Source organism: Sciurus carolinensis, chromosome 8, assembly GCF_902686445.1.
Source record: "Sciurus carolinensis chromosome 8, mSciCar1.2, whole genome shotgun sequence".
Taxonomy (NCBI): domain Eukaryota; kingdom Metazoa; phylum Chordata; class Mammalia; order Rodentia; family Sciuridae; genus Sciurus; species Sciurus carolinensis.
This window is the reverse complement of record NC_062220.1, coordinates 118,866,388-118,888,059: the sequence shown is the minus strand read 5'-3', so window position 1 is coordinate 118,888,059 and position 21,672 is coordinate 118,866,388. Positions and strand designations below refer to the sequence as shown.

At 40.5% G+C, this 21,672-nt stretch overlaps 3 protein-coding genes and 1 pseudogene across 11 annotated transcripts in view; 1 reads left to right on the top strand and 3 right to left on the bottom strand.

The window, feature by feature from the left end:
* The window catches only part of LOC124991706 (immunoglobulin lambda-1 light chain-like), a 1,192,366-nt gene that overhangs the window by 591,606 nt on the left and 579,088 nt on the right, over positions 1-21,672 (bottom strand). The gene's annotated exons all lie outside the window — the stretch shown is intronic.
* Positions 1-21,672, bottom strand: part of LOC124991707 (immunoglobulin lambda-1 light chain-like) — a 1,154,667-nt gene that overhangs the window by 596,065 nt on the left and 536,930 nt on the right. The gene's annotated exons all lie outside the window — the stretch shown is intronic.
* LOC124991709 (immunoglobulin lambda-1 light chain-like) overlaps positions 1-21,672 on the bottom strand; it is a 981,515-nt gene that overhangs the window by 600,580 nt on the left and 359,263 nt on the right. The gene's annotated exons all lie outside the window — the stretch shown is intronic.
* LOC124990491 (zinc finger protein 264-like) overlaps positions 1-21,672 on the top strand; it is a 264,954-nt pseudogene that overhangs the window by 995 nt on the left and 242,287 nt on the right.

Here is a 21,672-nt window from a genome sequence, read left to right as displayed (position 1 = left end):
AACTTGTGATCCTCCTGGATCCCAGTTGCTGGGATTACTGGCATGTGCCTTTTCTCCTGATTCTTTATGTTGTTTTAAATACCTAACTTGTGGACATTTTCTTGGTGTCCGGGTATTGATTACTGTGGTTGAGTGGTAATTCTACAAAGTGGTTAAGTGATTATTCTTATTTAAAACTCATTAGCATTTCTTGTTCCTTTAACTTTCTATATTCATTTTGGGATATGATTTTCAATATTACAAAATATCTTGGTAGTCTTTTCATAGAAATTAAATCTGATCCATTTAAAAAAAAAGAATAAAAACAACAATAAATGCTGCTGAGATTGTGTGGAAATAGGTACATGAGTACATTGTTGGTGGTACTGCAGACCAATACAACCACTCTGAAAAGCAGCATGGAGATTCCTCAGAAGTCTAGGAATGGAACCAATAGATGACCCAGCTATCCCTATCTTTGGTGTTTTCCCAAAGGATTGAATATAGGCATGGTGAGAGAGAGGGGTTTGTTTTCATTTTTCTACATGTAGATATCGCGTTTCCCGTCCTCAGTTGTTTAAAATGCTGTCTTTTTTTTCAAAATACATTTTTGGTACTCTATATCCATACAGCCATTTGAATGTAGCCACACAGTTCACAGTAGATAAATAATGAATTCAAAACAGATGCCCATCAATAGATGAATGAATCAAGAATGAACCAAGAAAGTGTGGTGTGGAACACAAATGAGTTTTAGTCATGCATAAAAAAGAAAGAAATTATGGAATCTGCTGGCAGAGTGGGTGGAAATGGAGAGTGTCAAGCAAATGAAATAAGCCAAAGTCAGAAACACATAGGTCAAATACTTTCTCTCATCTGGGGAAACTAGAGTACAATAAGGGAAAGAGAGAGGGAAGGATAGGATAATATAAAGAACCAAACAAATACAAATTAACAGATGGGAGAAAGAAAGTCAAATAGAGCCAAAGAAGAAGGATGGGAGAGGGGAGAGAGGAAGGAAGGGAATAGGAGGCATCATGAACTGAAATCAAGTTCTAGGCATGCATGAGTGTGTCAGGACAAACCAAACTTCTAAGTGTAATGATAAATAAAGATCTACTAAAAATAAACTAAGTTAAAAATGCAAAGTTAAAAACAAAGCAAAACAAGTAATTCTCCTCATAATAGCCTGTGCTCATTTCTTTCAGATCATTTGGTCTCAATATGATTTTTCTGTGTTCCTCATATTTTTAACTTAGAAAAGTTTCAAGCATACAAAAATCAAGTATACAGTATAATGGGCATTTGTACCTTCTACCCAGCATAAAAAATATAATATTTTGAAAACGTGTGCATCAGTTTCCCATCACTTTTTCCCCACTAGTCTCCGAGTTCTAGATCTTGATGCTAGAACTGAGGGAAAATGAGGCACACATGCTGAATCAAATTGAGGAAGTGGGGCCTCGAAGATGGAGGTGAACACAGAAGGCAGGCAGGGAAGCCAAGATGTCTTCATTCATGGTGGGACAGCCCTTGCATAAACATGTTGTTTGAAAGACTATGAAGGCCTCTCTGTCCATATTCATGGTGGGAGAAGATCTGCAGTCTATCTATCCAGATAACATACTTCAGATCCTCACTGTAATCTTAAGATTTACAGGTATAAGTTTCCTCCATTGATGAAGATGTATTTCCTAAATATTGCATGTTGTGGTTTTCTGTTTAAAAATTTGAAATGTTCTAATATGTATATGGGGATTATATATTTTTAATTAATTTTTAAAATTTTTACAGACTGCATTTTGATTCATGTTACAAAAATGGGGTACATCTTTTTCTTTCTACAGTTGTTCACGCAGTTGATTCATACCATTCGTGTAATCATACATGTATATAGGTTTATGATATCTGTCTCATTCCACCATTTTTCATACACCCTCTCTCTCATTTCCCTCTACATAATCTAAAGTTCCTCCATTCTTCTCTCACCCCTCACCCCTCACCCACATTACATATCATCATCCACTTATCAGGAAAACATTCTCTTTGTTTTGTTGGGATTGACTTATTTCACTTGGCATGATATTCTCCAATTCCATCCATTTATCTGCAAATGCCATAATATTATTCTTCTTTATGGCTAAATAATATTCAATTGTGTATATATATCACACCACTCCTTGGTGTATACCCAAAGGACTTAAAATAAGCTTACTACTGTGAAGCAGCCACAACAACTTTTATAGGAGCTCAATTCACAATAGCTGCATTGTGGAACCAACCTAGATGCACTTGAACAGACGGATGGATAAAGAAACCATAATTAGATTGTAACCTACAAATTATGTGAAGGTCTACTTTTTAATTTCCAATTGATGGGTTATTTTGAAAATTTCTTCAGTTATTAATTTAATTTGTTTATCTACGTATGCATGTAATTGTTCTTATTAATATTTGATATGTGACCTACAATATCAACAATCATGGGAAGCGTTCTGTAGATACTTGAAAAATATCATATGTATTGTCCTGTTGAAGGTGAGATTTTCACAAATTCATTTAGTTCAAAGTTGGTTGCCAGTGTTGTTCAAGTATTTTATATTCTTATTCAATTTCTGTATAGTCATTATATCAATCTCCAAGGGGGAGATATTGAAATGCTACTCAACTTCTCAAATCATGGGCACATTTAACTTATTCTCCTGAAGAGAGACCTTCTATGCTATCTCAATACTGTCTTAGATTAAAGGTAGAATGCCAACCACATGTGACAATACCACAGTACTTGTCAATGAAAACAATCATGTTCCCTTACTGGTTAGGATGCCATCAGGTTTTTAAATGTTTTTTCTCTCAATCAAGAAACTCATGCTTCAATATCCATCAGAAACTGAGCACACATATGTAATGAATAAAATAGAAAACACACAAAAAGTTAGTGCATATGTACAAAATAACTCCCAGTGGATACTTTGTGGTAAATGAATAAAGTGTTCTTCATTCAGTTGAATTATTTCATACGTTCAACAAATACTGATTTCAAAATTGATGTACTGTCCCAGACACTATATACTTTGCTTGAGATGAAGAAGAAACAGAAATACCTGCTCCTAGAGCAAATTCACAGAAGAAAAGCGTGCACTAGGAAGAATTCCTCACCAAAAACCGCAATTGAAGTGGCAAGAAGTTTGTGACTCAAATGCATAGGGATAACAATTCTACCCACACATTTGTTGCATTCAGAGGAGGGCTGATGGAGAAAGGGTACACATGAAGGAATCTTTCTGAGTTCCATCTGACCACATAAATAACTGAACAGTTTTCAGGGTTGCCCCTCTGTTTTCTGTATCCCTAGGGGCTGAGCCCTGCTTTGGAAACCACCAATTCCATGAGCAACAACTCTGAGCTCAGACGGAATGGTGTAGTGGGAACCTCCCTCCAGACAGAGAATAATAGATCCCTGGTAGGAAACCACCCCAACCTGTCATTGAGGAAGAAATATAAGGTGCACTTCCACCATAGCCTGAACCCTCCTTCTCCTTGGACTCCTCACTTACAGCACAGTTGCTGCCACAGGGTTCCATCCAAATCACCCAGCCCAGGGGTGTGGGACTCCATCTGCCCTGACTCTGACTTCAGCAGGGTCCTCTTGTGGTGGGAAGGATGCTCAGGAGCCTGATGTCAGAGCAGGTGCTATAGTGTGAAATCCCCACATTAGGTTCACTGAGGGGCGACAGCTGCCAGGATAGAGGGGCATTTTGCCCCTCTACATATTCAAGTTCATGGACGTTGGATCCAGAGGGGATCCCCTAAGGGCCCAGAGAATCCCTAGAGCTCATCCACACCAGCCAGGCATTGAATCTCCTTGTGGATTCCCTCATTGTCTTTCTCAACTCTACTTTTTTCCTTGCAGGGTCTGTGGCCTCCTAAAAGCTGAATCAGACACCTTCAATGTCAGTTACTTCAAGCCAGACAGCCTTGATCACATACTCTGGAGAAAAATTGGGGATTAAATATGTATCTTGGTACCAACAGAAGCCATCACAGGCACCTATGCTGGTCATTTACCGGGATAGCAACAGCCCTCAGGAATCCTTGACAGAGTCTCTGACTCCAACTCAGGAAATAGCCATCCTAAACATCAGTGGGCTTCAGGCTTTGGATGATGCTGAATATTTATGTACCACCTATCATGACAGTGAAAACAGTTTTCAGATGACATGCAGTATCACAGACAGATGCGACATCAACTAGGAAACAACCCGCTCAGGTCTGACACTCACTGTCATGTGCCACCTGAGTGAAGACTGAGACCATGGTCTTGACATGCTCACTCACTTTCTTTATTGTCACCCACACTACAGAAGCCTATAGAATCTCTTATAAATGTGGTTCTTTCACAGAAATAGTTGCATTTTAAATCTGAAATCCTGTCATTTTATTCTAATACCTTGTAGAGACTAGGTCAGAGGTTCTTGGGATGGAAAACATCTCCATAGAGCCAGGTCTGTGCATAAGACTGTCCTTTTCTCCCTTTCTACACAGAATATAGCAAATGAAGGCCCCATTCTTAGACTTTCTGTAATTGAGAACTTGCTCTTGAGAAAGACAAAGTACGGTGAGCACAGTAGGTTTGTGTACACAGAATGAGATATGCCCTTCTACTCAAACCAGGTCTGTCTGAGAACAATATGGCCCTATTTCAGGTGAGAACAAAGAGCACACATAGCCAGGAATAGTAGTTCACACCTATATTCCCAGAACCTCAGGATACTGAAACTGAAGGATCACAATTTTAAAAGCCAGCCTCAGCAACTTAGCGAGGCTTGAAGAAAATTAGTGAGAAACTGTATCCATAATAAATAAGTAAATAAACGTGCTGGGTATGTGGCTCATTGGTTAAGTATCCCTGGGTTAAATCCATCCCCGACTCACAATATGAGCACACATGGCTCTTAGGTGGAGGCAAGCACATCAATAAACCTTTGGAAAAAAATATATCTACTCATTATGTTCATCATAAATCCCATGACCTTGTTACAATACCCCATAGAGTCTACTTTGAGATTCTCTTATGTCAAAACATAAACACAATTTTCTTGTTCCCATCATGACTTTGTGTTATGTTGTGGAGTCCTCTGGACCCAGGGCCACCAAACTGCAACATGACACCTCTGCCTGCACCTGCTGCTCAATTTCCTGCTCTGGACTCAAACCCTAGACCACACTCTTCACTCCTGATACTTGCATTGGAGCAACACTCCCAGTGCAAATTTGCTCCTTTGAGAAACATGATTCACCATCAATACTTCCTTTTTCTTCTTGGTGGAAGTATGATATATAATAATGTGCCTTTTGTTTTGTGAAAGATGGGTCAGAATGCTAAAAACCATTAGATCCTATTCATTTTCGCTAATATGAGGACAGGAATATTCTTGTGGCTTACTTCCTATTATCTGAGTGCATATGTCTCACCAAATATTCCTATATACTTGCCATTTCAAGTAAATAGAAAGTTTATGATACAAGTATCATGATTTGGGAGAGTCCCAGAGTGTTTTGCTGCAAGCACCTATTCCAAACAGCTCAATTAGACATAATCCCTATAAAAAAATCTTGGTCTTCTAGTGGAATAAAGTCTCAGGAAGAAAAGTCCTAACATCTTACATCTGAAGCTCCATCAACCATTGGATCCTGAAGGCGTTCCACCTTCCTGTAGAGAGAAAAACAGTTACTTGTGGCACAGCCTTTCCAACAACAAGTGTGTGTCCAGTTCTTACAGATGCCATGAACAGAAATCAGGTAGCCTACAAGATGGTTAACCTGACATGCAGGCAGTATCCCTGAACAGGGTTCAATCAACAGAGTGATGATCAGGACAAGAGGCATGTAGATCTCCAGCTACACAGGATATCCAGAGATACAGCCGAGGAAATGCATTCAACTGAATAAGGAAATAATGGGAAACCACTGGAATACTTCCAGAATATGGACAATCTGTGTTTGCTGGATGCTGGGATAGTACAGACTTTGCAGGGACCTCCAACTTAGCAGTTATTTTCCATTACCATTGACCTCATTTCTCAAAATCCTGGATTCATGTGATCGTAAGACCTTAGGATGACTGTTACAGCTCCACCTTTGATGCACATATTCAAGACAAAATATCCAGCACACAGTTGATCTCTGTCAGGCAGAAGAGGAATGTTTCCCTGGGAAGATATCCATCACAAGACTTTTACTTTTAAATAAATGTTTGTTTTAGTTAGCTTTATTACTGCTGCAACCAAATCACCTGGCAAAAACTATTGAAGAGGGAAAATGTATTTGGGTGCTCATGGTTTAAGAGGTCTTGCTCCACACACAGCTGACACCATTACTTGGGGTTTGAGACAAGGGAGAACATCATGAAAGAAGAAAGCAGTTCAAGACATGATTTGGAAGCAGAGAAAGATATCTCATGAACAAAGACATATATACACGAATGGCTTGCACCCAGGAACCCACCTCCACCACCCACGCACAACTTGCCTACCATTACCACTCAATCGGTATATGAGGATTAACTCACTTATTGAGTTAAGGCTCTTATAACCCAATGATTTCACCTCTAAAGTCTCATGCATTGTCTCCCACATGAGTGTTTGGAGGGCACCTAATATTTAAACCATAATACGTCCCATAAACAAACACTGCACGAATTGTCAAACATAATTAGTTGAAATGGTGAAAAGTCTATAAATTTAAATGAAGAAGAGGATGATGCCCAGGGAACTGTCTGCAGAGTTCAAAAATCTAGTGTATCTAATAAACAACACTTCCTGTAGAATGGGAAAGTCCTGCCAGTAGGGACTGTTTCTTGTTCCTGCGCATTCCAAGGATGGAAAGTGAACCAGACTAGAGTTGGTCTGAATAAATCTTCATTAAGTGGCAGCAGAAACAATACTACTGCACAGTCACTTTGCATCCACAGCTACCACCAATTGAAGTCAATCTCTGAGTCTGTTCCTCACTTTTCCAAGCCTCAGTAACACAATCATGATCACTCAGCACCCCAGAGACGGGTGCCTGGATGCCTCAGGTGGACCCAGCTAATCCTCCTCCAAATGAGTGTATTCCTGTTTCCATGGCTCCTCTGAGCCCCTTGTTAGTCTTGTGGCAGGCAGCGAAAACAGGAAGAACTGCACTCCTTAGATTAGGAAATCATAGTTCTGTGTAGAATTTTCTGGGACAGGTGTAGACTCAGAAAATAGTTTAGTGTGGAGAAACCATCGGGGGGCAGCAGAGACCCAACTGACCACTGAGGATGGGGTAGTCAGGTTTTCCCAAGGATTCAAACATCAGGAGAGTTAGTGACTGAGATATGGAGTAAAAGTGTCCTTTTCCTATAGCACCATTGTCCTTGCCATACACAGCTCTGCTGGCTTACTGTCTGTCAGATCTGACCTGGAGGTGTGCCTTTCTCTGGTATATATCACTCTCTCTGATTCCCCAGTCTATCCATTTCTCTTAAAACTCTGTTGCCATAAACAACCATACTCCCTGTGATCACCAGAGTCCTACTTGTCTTCACTCTAATTGTACTGCTGCCTGAACAGCCAGACACCACTGCTTCTCATTCTTAGGAAGCTCCCTTACCCTTTGCTCTACACTTCTCTATACTTGTTACTGTCTCACAAGAAGTTGCCAAATTTTCATTTTGATTTCTCAGAGTGAGGCATAAAATACTTGCTCATTAACCTTGTATTGTATTAAATAAGTTTGATTGGTTTTTGTGGTGTTACTGACTAAATCAGTAGAGCCCTACCACTAAGCATCATTTTCAGTCTTTTATTTTATTTCTTTATTTTTTGTTTGTTTGTGTGTGTGTGCATGCATGTGTGTGTTTTGTTGGTGTTATTCTTGAGACACGGCCTGGAGAAGTTGATTAGGCTTGCCTTGAAACTATGATCTCCCGTGTTCAACCTTCCTAGTAATTTGGGTTACATATCTGTACCCCCATGCTTAACATAAGTTGTTTCTCACTTGATATATTTTCCACATCAACTGAGGACCTCTTAATTATTCTAAACACTTACATGAGGAGTTTCTGGAGTTTTCAGACTCTGAGACTCTTCTAGATGAACATTTCTATTCTCACCTGACAACACCCTGGCTCTTGGCGCACAGTGGGATATTGAGACAGAACTTAGGACCTGTCACAATAATTCAGAGCCAAGGGATAAAAATGTACAGCACTTCGTACATCTTTGAACATTTCATGTACACTTAGCATTATAGGATTTTTATTCTGGATTTCCTCTGAGGATCTGTGTGATCTTTGATAGAAGCCTGAACCTGTTTAAGTCTTTTGCTGTCACAGGAAGGACAGTGTAAAGAGAGTCACTACACTGGGTTCTGTGTAAGAACCTTTAATGTGCAGATAGGACTCCTTAACATCTAAATTCTGGTAGAAATAATTACGAACAGGACACACCAGAACAGTCAGAACAAAATTAATCACCTTCATCCTGAGCCAGGATTAATCATGGGAAGGGACCTGGACTTCACTTCAGGATAATCAGAAAACAGCACTGTTTTTCAAGTCACCTGCTGAACAGGAGCAGGAGCAACCCAGGGTCAGGATTTCAGGCTGCATGTAAAATACAGAGACCGTTGCCCCTAAACTTTGCACAGACAGAACAGAAGAGGAGTGAGACAAGGAAAGAATATGTAGATATCACCCAGACTGAGAGCAGCTGGTGGTGGAGCATCCCCTCGGTTGAGGTTGGGCTAGAACTCTACTCCACCACTGTCTGTGTTCTCAGTGCTGAGCCCTGCTTTGGACAAAACAAGGCTCCTCCAGCAGCAGCCCAGAATGCAGGTTGATTTACATAATGGGCAACAATTTCCATCAAGGGGAGAAGATATCCCTGGGAGGAAGCCAGCCCAGCCTGAGCCTGAGGAAGCAGTACTGGGGCAAACTCACCATGATCTGGACATCCCCCGCCTCCTCTGCCTACTATTTCACTACACACGTGGTTGTCCTGGGCTCTCACCCATCCACTCAGCCCAGTTCTCTGGAACCAAACTGACCCTGACTCTCAGCTCAGCAAGGTCCTGCCTGTGGTGGGCAGGATGCTCCAGAACCTGCTGCAGGATGGGGGCTGTATGAGTCTGAGGGGCTCCAGCTGCCAGGAAACAGGGTAGTTGTGTCTTGTGTTCAAAGTTTCCATCCTGGAGTAAGCCCATTAGTCACTTGTGTGGAGGGTGATTAGTGTGGTGCCCTGTTGCAAAATAAGTCCATGAAGTTCATCGAAGCCTGGGAGCAGGAACTCCTGGGGACTGTTCCTTCATATTCATGAATACAATTAATTTTTTTCTTCTCGCAGTCTCCATGGGCACCTATGAAGTGTTTCATCCATTTTCCCAATCAGTGGCCCCACAACAGACAGCTAGGATCATCTGTGGGTGCAACAGCATTGGCATATATCTTGCACATTGATATCAGCAGAATCCAGTCAAGGGTCATGTAGCAGCCACTCAGGTATCCCTGACCAATTCTGTGGCTCAACTCAGGAAACATACCCATCTTGACCATCTTTTGGATCCAGACTAGGGACAAGGTTGACTATACTGTCAGGAGTGGAATGGCAATGATGCTCACAGTGACACAGGCAGACAGGGAAGTGAGAAAAAAAAATCTGCGACCAACCTGGTTACTGAGGGCTCTCCCTTCCCTGACCACAGTGGAAGTAAAGAACCTGCCACAGAGATGGATGTTTCCAGTTCTTCCCCTGCCCTGACACTCCTGAGACATTTCGCCTTGTTTTTGAACCTCTACAGGCACAGCTGACTCTATTTTGACTTGAGTAGAATATTTCGAAAGATATGAGATGCCAGCTTCTTAAGAATGCAGCACCCCTGTCAAGAAAGCAACAGCAAGTCTATGAGCAGTAAGGGAGATTATCCCAACATGTGTATCTGGTTTGTGGTTAATTTGTAAATTATTCTTCATGCAGTAAGTGGTTGCTCCCAATATTGCCACATTGTCACAATGTGGTCATGGCCTCTGCAGTGTGAGTGTGGCCCTACATTAGGTCTGGATTGCTTCTATCTTAGTCCAGTCTATGACCTCAGTCTCATCCTTCCTAGGTGAATGACAGAAGACAAGGGCCCTGTCCAGCTATGGTCACAGGACTCAGAGCTCTGGGGTATTTCCACAATGACCTGGCTGACTCTCCTCCTGTATTCACAGGGGACCACTGAGGTTCTGTATATGGGATTACCCCATCCTCATAACCCCAAGATAGACCCTGAGCCTGAGCTCAGCCCTGGGCATGTTGCAGGGGGCAATGAGCCTTACAATATCCTCAACCTTCAGACCTTGGAATTTCTTAAGACTGAGCTGCCCCAGATAGAAATGATCCTGAGACACTCATCTGCTCTAGGGTTCAGGCAATGGTTAAGAGAGAACCAGCAAAAGCCAGACCAGCCCTGAGAAGCACAGTGGACTCCACAACTCCATAGTTTCTCCAGCTCTAACCTGGGCCTGGCCCACAGAAACTACCACCTGCAGGCTTAGCTGGTCTCTTGATGGTGAACAGGCCATGGATGTGGGGACAGCAGTGAACCATGTAGGACACTAGCCCTGTGGTCCAGTCTGGCTTTCAAGATAAACCCTAGCCTTCCTGATCATGCTGTGCCATAAACAGCTCAGGAGTAGAACTCAGCAGTCTGGTCTATTTCCAACCTTGACAATGCTGGCATCTTAGGCAGGATCTGAAGCTTTCTTGGTTTCAGTGTTACCTGATATGAAATGGGGACACCTATGCTTACATTAGGAAACTTGTTTTTGAGACATGAATGACATAAATCCACGTCCTGGGATCTCTCTGTGGGAATCCAAGGGAAAGAGCTCAGCCAGGAATGTACTTCCTCCATGGTTGGAACATGTGTCCCTATGTACGAGCAAGCAGGAAGTTTGGGTTTATCAAAATGTTGCCCAGGGCTAAAGGAGAAATGCATGATGATGAACTCAGATGTAGAAATTTAAAAAAGTTAATTATAAAGATGATGATGATGATGATGATGATGATGACAATGATGACCATAATTTAAGATCCATACAGTTCTTCAGTGCAGAAAGATCCAGTGTTCCCCCTGAACTGGCAACTGTTCTCATTGCCATGGTGGGTAGAACCAGACCTGACAGTAAACATACAGGGGTCTAGCTCCACAGTGAGTACCATTCATATTTCTCTGTTCTTTTGTTTTTGCAGAAGAATTGTAGACAGAACTTTCTCTTCTTTCCCTAAAGTAAACAAAGCACCAGGGTGGGAATATTTCCATGGACTGGGTGACAGGGACGCTACCTGCTTCACATGCTTGTGTACCTCACATGAGAACTCACTTTGTTGTTCTCATCATGCATGGGTGAGGGCAGCTGCTGTTCCAACATAGGCAACATGAAATTTGGGGTCACCATTGAGAGGGAGACTCATGCTCTCTGTCTCCTCCACAAGCAGGAAGCAGCATAAATGCATCAAGGAGAAGCCAAAATGGAGGCTGGGTCTTCTCAGGGGGATCTCTAGAGGGAGGCCTGCCCCAGGGTCAAAAGATGTCCAGAGAACAGTCTTTGGAATGGAAGTCAGGGCAATCCATTCTTATCATGACTTGCAGTGACCAAGTTCTGAGGGTCAGGCTCAAACAGTGGCAGTGTTATAGGGCTGAGGGCATGGGAAGGAACTGGCACTCATGAGGAAATCACGTGGGAAATGGACTGAAGGAAACTGGTCCCAGTTGTCAGCCTGGGGAGCCCCTGTAGGACTGTGAGTCACTGGGGAGACCATGCAAATTCTCCAGTGCTCCGGGAAGGAACTCAGTGTTACAGAGCAGGGATCCCAGGACCTGCATCCTTCATGTAGGATGACTGCCTGGGCCTCCTGTGCACTCTCAAGGCACATCCTCACTATCCAGCAGTGGTTCCAGGCCTGATTCCTATCAACTGGCACATTTTCCCACTCCCTAGTGACTCTCTCCCTCCTAGAAAGATCTGTCCTCAGGGTTCCGGTGGAATGTCAGATGGTGATGTGGACACATGGGACCTTATCTCTGAATCAACAGCCTTCTTTAGAAGAATTTATAGAATGACATGGACTCTCGGATACCTCAGGTCATTTCTGTCATGCAGGACTCTCGTTTGCTCAGTGACAGTATCCTCCTGGATAGATGGAACCCTGACTAATCTTCCTCTACAGCCTAGCTCTATACAACCTAACAACGAGGAAACTCAGATATCAGGCAGACTAACATGTTTTCCTCAGGCAGTTGTCATTCCTGGCACATTAGCTAGATTATGTAAAACACTGAGGCAATAAAAAATCATTGTTGTGACTGTTGCCAGTCCATTGTGGGAAGGAGACTGTTGTAGAAACGAGCAATGACCACTTGTGAAATAGAGTAGAAGATGGGGTGAATCCACAGAATCTTGGTTTACCAAAAAAAGTCTTGTCTACCCAAAAAGGTCACATTTTAATCTATTTCACAAAAATCCCAATGACACACTATCATACTGTAAAGAAGTGACAATCATGGGACAGAAGTGCATCTGAGTGACCAGAGAAATGGATAAGGATATTAAAATCAATCATCTACTTTCTACTGAGTCAGGCATCATTAATGGTCTCAGGAGGGTTCAGCTCAGTCCATGCTGAGGTTATTGAAAGGTCAACAGTACTGCTGAGCCAGGCCCAGGACACATCACAACACAGGAGGAATGGGACAATGGTCACGTGTAAATCCCTGAAAGGTAACTGGGATCAGGGTCTTGGAGCCTATGGTGTATTTTATGACCAGAGAATCAACTTGTGGAAGTTGTATTTCCATCTCTTCTTCCCAAAGAAGCTCTTCTTCACCAAGAGTTAGTAAGAATGTTACCCAATAGCCCATAAAGTGGAGCTCTAAAGAAGGAGTAAATGTGCATAATCACAAAACACTCACCGTATTAAAGATCTGAAAAGAAAAAAGAGTCCTGGGGGAGGACAGCTGTGCAGTGGGTCTGAAGACACAGAGCTCCTGGGCATTTTCAGCATGACTGCCACAAATACCTGCTCTGGAGAATGAATATGTTGTGCACTGGGACCAGAAGTCAGATATTCCCCTATGCTGGTTATCTATGATGATGACTCCAGACCTCAGTGATAACTGAACATCTGTCTCCAACTCAGAGAATATGGTCATCCAGACATTCAGCCATGTGCCAGGGTGTAAGGAAGGAAAGTGGACTTGAAGGGAGGCATAGATAGATGGACTCATCTTTCTATCCCATAATAGCTATAGAATGTGTCACATGGTGCTGAGTTAATTACCACAGAGCAAAATACTATAATAGATACGCTGGGATATGCATAGATTTCCTCTTTAATTTTGATCCTCCAACCACAGCAGATGCCAACCAAAGAGGTACGAGAGATGCATTATCCAGAATAGATGAGAGGCCCATCCTAAAGTAAAGGTCATGCCTTTTGGACATGGAACTATTCTGTCCTGTTGCTTTTGGATTCTGTTGACTGACCACTCTTTCTCATCATGTTTGAAAACATCAACAAAGGAATACAAGATCTATCCAAACGAGCATAACCATTATTTGATACTCAAAGTGTTCCTCTATGAGTAATTGCATGTGGCCTTAAGAGTAAGAAAACATCGTGCATATCTAGATCAGTCAATCACTGAGGAAAATCTGATGAGAAGGATATGTTTTGTCATGTGTTATTATGCTCCCCAATGAGTGTGTTTCTTCTAGATTCATATATTCATTATATTACAAAATTGCAAGAGTCATATTTTAAGTAAATAATCTCATATTTGCTGGGTGAGGTAGTGCACACCTGTAATCCCAGTAGTTCTGGAGGCTGAGGCAGGAAGATTTCTAGATCAAACTCAGCCTCATACTTAGCTTCATGGGCATATGGGTAAGACAAATGGATGTGCCACAGTATAATTCTGACATTCAACACCCTGTAGTAGTCTTAGAACCCACAAAGTCAGGATATTCTTTCTTCACTAGGACTGCCCTGAACTTCAGATACCAGACACACTTTCAAGTTCCCAGGTTTTCCTGCACTATAGACTGACTATAAATTTGAGATTATTTCTCAGTTTCAATAATATACTAGAAGTCAACCACAGAGCTCAGGAAAACCCTAGGCTTCCAAAGATGATGGTGAAGGATACACATAGGCTGAGGTCTGGAATGGAAGATGAAGGTCCCAAACACAGAATGTTCATTCCTCTCCCTGTAAGCCTATAGGATATCACCCTGCCAACTTACCAGTGTGTTCACCAAGGCTCATGGTGTTTCAAAGTCAGTTCTAGGGTCAAAAATCAACCGGCTGATTAATACACTGGCTTTTTACATTCCCTTCCAGTTCTCATGTGCAAACCATTTCCATTTTGCTCTGCAACTCTTCTGGGTATGTTTCGTCCTTTTAGAGGGTTCTCTAATATCTTTTAAGATAGTATGGGTGTTTCAGGTTTCATGATGATTGTACATATTTTAAATTCAGTTTCAATTAACGTCAATTAGAATGTTAATAATTTTGTCTTAATTGGAAATTCTCTAACATCATCCCATACTTTTATTGGGAGGACTCTGACTCCACAGCAGCCAAAGAGTTTTTGACAACCCAGAGGAGAGCAGGGTGATATAGTATAATCTACTGGATTAGTATGTTTTTATTGTTATAACAAAACACCTGAGGCTAGGTAATTTATAGAGAGTTCTGAAAATTCAAGAGCATGCCAGTGATACATGCTTGGCTGTGATGGAATCCCTCCTGGCTGCATCACAACAGCATGGGCAACATTATTGGGGGGTGCTGCAAGAAGGAGAGATCACATGAGATGAAGCCATAGAAATTCAGAAGAATCATTTGCTATATTTATAATAAATCACTGTGGAGGGAAATAACCAGGTAATGAGAAAACTATATTAATCTTTCAAGGGTGGTACATCCAATGACCTAATCACCTTCCAGTAGATCCAAATCTTAAAGATTTTACCACCCCTCTGCATTGCCACACATATCCTAAAAGGAGCTCTCAGGTGACTGATCTGTGTCTGATTGTAATTTAGAAGGTTAAACAAGAGGGATATATATTGAAAAGGAAGAAGGAAGAGAGTTTCAAAGATGGATAGGACAAGTTAATCTGTGCTCCACACACCATGCCGAAGTCAGAAGTCTTCTTTCATGGTGGATGAGAAGAAATCCTGAGTGTTGGGAAGATGTCATAAAGAAGTCAAGAGTGTTGAAGCCATCATGGGAATCAACCAAGATAGGACAGTGCAAATTTTTGCCCAGAACTGCCATAATCTTTTCATTAATGTGTCACTTTCCTCCAGAGTTATGGGGTCTGATAGCATTATCAGGATTATCTTTGGTACCCAGACAAGGTGGCCAGAGTGTTCAACTCAGCTGATACCCACAGTAATAACCCTACTGATCTTCGTACCAAACTCTCCACCCTGGGACAAGGTCAAGCAGTGAAGCGGGTGACAATAGGAACTGCACATTGGAAATAGCTGGGGCTTTTTTTTTTATTGTAAACAAATGGGATACATGTTGTTTCTCTGTCTGTACATGGCGTAAAGGCATACCATTTGTGTAATCATAAATTTACATAGGGTAATGTTGTTTGATTCATTCTGCCATTTTTTCCCTTCCCCCCCTCCCCTCCCACCCTTCCCCTCCATCTATACAGTCCTTCCTTCCTCCATTCCTGCCCCCCTCCCTAAACCCAACTCCAACCCCAACACTAACCCTTCCCACCCCCCATTATGTGTCATCATCCACTTATTAGCGATATCATTCTTCCTTTGGTTTTTTTGAGATTGGCTTATCTCACTTAGCATGATATTCTCCAGTTTCATCCATTTGCCTGCAAATACCATCATTTTATCATTCTTTATGGCTGAGTAATATTCCATTGTATATATATACCACATTTTCTTTATCCATTCATCAATTGAAGGACATCTAGGTTGGTTCCACAATCTGGCTATTGTGAACTGAGCAGCTATGAACATTGATGTGGCTGTATCTCTGTAATATGCTGATTTTATATCTCTCACCATGCACGAAACTAAACTCAAAATGGATTAAGGATCTCGGAATCAGACGGGAGACCTTGCATCTTATAGAAGAAAAAGTAGGTCCAGAGCTTCAACATGTCGGCTTAGGATCAGACTTCCTCAACAGGACTCCCATAGCACAAGAAATAAAAGCAAGAATTAATAACTGGGATAGATTCAAACTAAAAAGCTTTCTCTCAGCAAAGGAAACTATCAGCAATGCAAAGAAAGAGCCTACAGAGTGGGAGAAAATCTTTGCCAATCATACTTCAGATAGAGCGCTAATCTCCAGAATCTATAAAGAACTCAAAAAACTCTACACCAAGAATGTAAATAATCCAACTGACAAATGGGCTAAGGAAATGAATAGACACTTCACAGAAGAAGATATACAAGCAATCAACAAACATATGGAAAAATGTTCAACATCTCTAGTAATAAGAGAAATGCAAATCAAAACCACCCTAAGATTCCATCTCACCCCAATTAGAATGGCAATTATCAAGAATACAAGCAACAACAGGTGTTGGCGAGGATGTGGGGAGAAAGGTACACTCTTACATTGCTGGTGGGGCTGCAAATTAGTGCAGCCACTCTGGAAAGCAGTGTGGAGATTCCTTAGAAAACTTGGAATGGAAACACCATTTGACCCAGCTATCCCACTCCTTGGCCTATACCCAAAGGACTTAAAAATAGCTGGGGCTTTTAACATTGGACTGCTAAGCATTTTCACCACTGGGAAGTTCAGATTCAGTGGGTGTAAGATTTGTCACACTACCTATGGTCCCCAAACCAGAAGTAACAGTCATTCTGAAAACTTGCAATTCGCAATCTGTATTCTAACAAAGATTCCCAGCTACCATGCATTCATTACATTTCCAGAATCCCCTGTGACAGTTGTGACGTATCCATTCATATTTTTTGTGAAAGATCACCAGATGACCCTACTTGTTTCCAGAGCTGAGAACCACTGATGCCAGAGGAGCACCACAATATTAGGTGCAAATGGAGAGTGAATTTCCCCAGTGATTATTTTCTGGTTTCCCTGGAAAGAAGGATGTGTGTGCACAGGCCTTATTATGGAATTTTCCTTGGACTCTTCTCTAGAGTAGCCCACAGCTTGGGTTCCAGTTCCATTCTGTGTCAAACGCAGAAAGTTTGTATCTTTTCATCATGTCCTAGAATAACCCTGGCAATTATCCAATTTATGAATATGAGAATCATCCTTTCTACAGTCCTGGTACTGAATCCAAAGGGATTTTCTATCACTTCTACAGTGGGGGATCTAGTGGGATTGACATTCAAACACTAGATCAATAGATGAACAGCCCTTGTTAGATTCATTAATTCTTACCTCCACACATCTTAACTAACATTTCTAAACATTTGAGAAGAAACAAAAGACACAAGAGTAGATTCATCTCCCAACCTTCATATGCTTCCATAGTAGCTTAGGTCTTATGCCAGGAACACATCAAGACCTTTGGAAGGGCAATATTTCCTTCTCCATCCCTGGCCTCACCTGGCCACATTTCCTTCACCTAAGCAGTTTGGTTGAATTATAAAATAGGTGTTTTGATTGTTGATATTTCTTCCATTGACCATACCCTTAGTCAAATGCTTAATCCTAAAAGTACATTTTTTTCATATGAAGATAGAATTAAATTGTTATCACTTTATATTAGATTAGACATCACATACTAATTTCACAAATTTATCTTAGAAAGTTTTCCAAAATTTCAGATTTGGAACTGTTCCTCTGATATATATGATACACTTAAGACATTGTTTATAATTATAAAGTATATTGTTCAAGATGATTGAACTGGCAGTTTTATAAAATGGTAGAAATTCATGTACAGTAGATTCATATGTCATATATGCATTCTCCCACTGAAATATTCTCAGATCATTTTAATTTACTTACATTTGTTTATCTCTGATGCTGAAACATTTTGAGAATTTAGAATCAAGAATGATCTTTAAATTCCTAATGAATTTCAGAGACATTGCAGATTCCTAGGAATGAGCTAAGCTGAAGAACAAGGAGCATATTCTCTGGGTGCTCATGTGACCATACACAAATTGTACCCATGAGGTAAACTGTGCATTTTGCATTTAAATTGCTGTGGAGTCATTTTGTCTTAATCCCTTTCTGTTCCCTGGCATCTTCATAGATTTGTTTAAAAAATAAGTCCAATATAATCTTATTTTTCCCTTTTTAGGATGTATTAGGTCCAAAGCTTAACAGCTGTGCAACCATTTTGAAATCCTTACCTTCATTTTATAAAATAAGTTTCACTTTCCTGCTCTAGAAATGTTTCACTTTCCTGTCCTACATAGGTGATTGCCCAGGAAACAAAAGCTAGCAGATAGCTCTTCCTCCCCATCACCACCTGTTAACCAACATAACTAAAATATCTCCTTGTTCGTCCTAATAACCCACCCCAAGGCTTTACACAGGTAACTCATATGAGGAACAGCCCATCAAAAGGCTTCACACAGATGGCTCAGGCTAGCTTACACAAGCAGTCTTATAAAATATCTCAGAGTCAGATTTTCCCTGCCTTCTCTCACATTTTCTGAGCGACGGCCTTTGTCAGACTCTGACTGACAAATAAATCTTCTTAACTATGGATCTCTCTGCCTGATTTCTGTGCTGCTTGTGTGTGTGTGTGTGTGTGTGTGTGTGTGTGTGTTTCACTTTCCTGTCACAATGTATCACATAATACATCAATTTCTTCTTTGTGCATAATTTTGTTTTTAGATCTAATCAGAGTCATCTTCAACCATGACTTCTTGTTGCATGAGATGAGTCAGACCATAAACATAACAACTGATTCATCATCAGGGTTCATGGAAAAGGCAAGATTAATTCAAATACCTGGATTAAAGTGTACTAAATAGAAAACAGTTTTGTTTTCAAATTTCACATAAGTGGAATGTAATCTTAAAATTCCCCCCACCTAAAAGTCTCTCACATATTAAATGACAGCTCTTTGCATATATATTATTCTGAATCTAAAATAAATTTTAGTTTTCTTCGCTCTCCCTTGCCTGGTGTCCTAGTGGTGGCGCCAATGGGGCCATCTCACCCCTGCCGGCAGCTTCAATGCCGCTGCCTTGGTTGCCCTTGCAGCCCAAGGGCAGCAGGCAGGGGCAGGAACTAGAGCAAGAGCGCACTTGCTGCTGGCCAGTATGTTGCTCTGGCCTGAACTTGGCTCCCTCCGTGTCCCGCAGGGCGCTGGGGTCCCGTGAGGGGTAAGGTGGAGGTTGCCCGGAGGCGAGCATCCAGCTCATCCATCTCCAGGGCCCCCTTGCTCATCCAGTGAGTCTGCTGCCACCCGGGTGCGCATGCTAACCTGGCTCCTCCTTAAGCCCCTCCTCTCTACTTCCAGACACACCCCATGACCTGCACTCAAACAACAGAGCCCTCCCTGGAGATTGGAAGTTGAGAGAGTTCCCCAAAAACAGAAAGGTTTTTATACTGAAATCTGTAATTCAATTCAAGGAAATAGTTTGTTTCTGTTTAAACATACTTTGTACATATGTGATGTAATAACATGTTACAGTTTTTCATGTAATTGGGTATGCTTTCATTGGACTTTTATGGATATTTTTTATTTGCATGGGGAAAAAAAAAACACTGTAAATTGATGTCACTAAACAAAGGTTAACCCGTGTGTGAAATGAAGAAAATTTCAATAATTGACAGTAAATTAATACAGCAACCTCTTACACTAGTTTTCAGCTTTGATCCCCAGCCGCTCACATGGAAGAAGTCACAGCTTTTGTAGGACTTTAAAGGGAAAGAAGAAGGGACATAAATGACTTTTATTCCTGCCAGAAGTACCTTTTATTTATTTATTTTTCTTGCTTGCAATTTTATCAGATTTTGCTAAATCGCAACCATATTGTTTATGTATATTACATGAATATTAGCAAGAAAATCTTAAAAGTTGTGATGTGACATCATATAAAGGACCCCTTTAAATATCTTTCATGTACCTCTGGTGTGTCAGGGATTCTGTGCCTCAAAAAATGTTTCCAAGATTGTTTATACACTATTTTCTAACATTCATAGTGAATACTAGTTTTATTATTTCTAGTTTAGAAGCTCCAATAAAAATGACCTTCATTTTTTTAAAAATTAATTTTCTTTTTAAAGAATGAGCTATGGAAAACCCAGGAGTACTTATACAAATGAACTATACTATTAAAAAGGAAATATTCTATTTTATGAAGATAAATGCTTAGTAGACAAAAACAAATTTTACTTCTCAGACTTATAGAATTTCACTTTTGAAAAGGACTCTTTTAATATAAGCTAATTTCATTCAAACTATTTTTATTTTTAAGAAATTGAGTAATTACTAAAATTTTCTTGTTAAAAGTATGATTCAATAGAGGTATCTTAACATGCATTATCAGTTATTTAAATGTGCTGATATTATAACATAATGCTTTGGAGGACATATTCAACTACCTGATACCAAGTGTATTTATCTTAAAATTGGGCAAAACTTTCCATGGTAAAAACCAGACTGTATTTTTACTTTGAAACATATCCAATATATAGATTCTTTAAAATATCTTACAATATTTTCAGAAAAAAACCTTTGGTAGGGGTACTGGGCTTGAACCCAGCCATCCTTTACCACTGAACTACATCCCTAGTCCTTTTTATTTTTTGATTTGGAGATACTATGTTGCTGAGATACTAAGCGTCTCTCTAAATTGTCACGGTTGACTTCAAAATTGGGATCCTCCTTTCTCAGCCTCCAGACTTCCCCAGATTACAGGCATGTGTCACCAGGTCTGACTATTTTCACAAAAGTTGTATACCTAAAAAGTGAATCTTCAATAACAATGAAGAACGATAGAATTATATATGAAAAATGTGTGGAACATATTTTCCTGTGGGCTGTTCACCTAAAACAGAAGTATGGTTATTTATCTCGGGTTCAAGTTTAATTTTCAAGTGTTATTTTCTGGGGCCATTTTGGTAATACAAATAATCACAAAACAAATCATAAAAAAATGAAAATTCTTATACTTTGAGAAAACTGATGGCTTAGTTTGATATCAAATGGAATGTTCCCATATTTATTTATTAGAAACATTTTCAAGATATTTATCTTTTAATTTTTTGTGGTTCTCAAAATAGTGAAAGTCAAACTTTCTGAAAATTAAGATATTTGTACTCAGTTTGTATATCTGGTCATTTCACTTCCCACAAGCCAAAATAGTTCTTTTTAATTTGATGAACTGAATGCAGATTGGTAATGATAACAAATGTTTGTTGACCACTAGCGAGAAATTAGGGAGTACAGGAGCATTAATAACCCGGTCAAACTCAAATAACTTAGTGGTGGGCAAAATTGATATCATTTCTGAATCTGAGTAGGGAAATATTTTTCTCATTTTAATGTGACTGTCCACATCTTTTCATTTTGATGTACGCCTTAAAGTTTCTAGAGAAATCAGTACTCCTACTACCTGCCTTATTTTCTTATAACATTCATACTGGTTTAGGAGTGGGATGCAAGTATTAAGTACAGATCTAAAATTATTTTGCA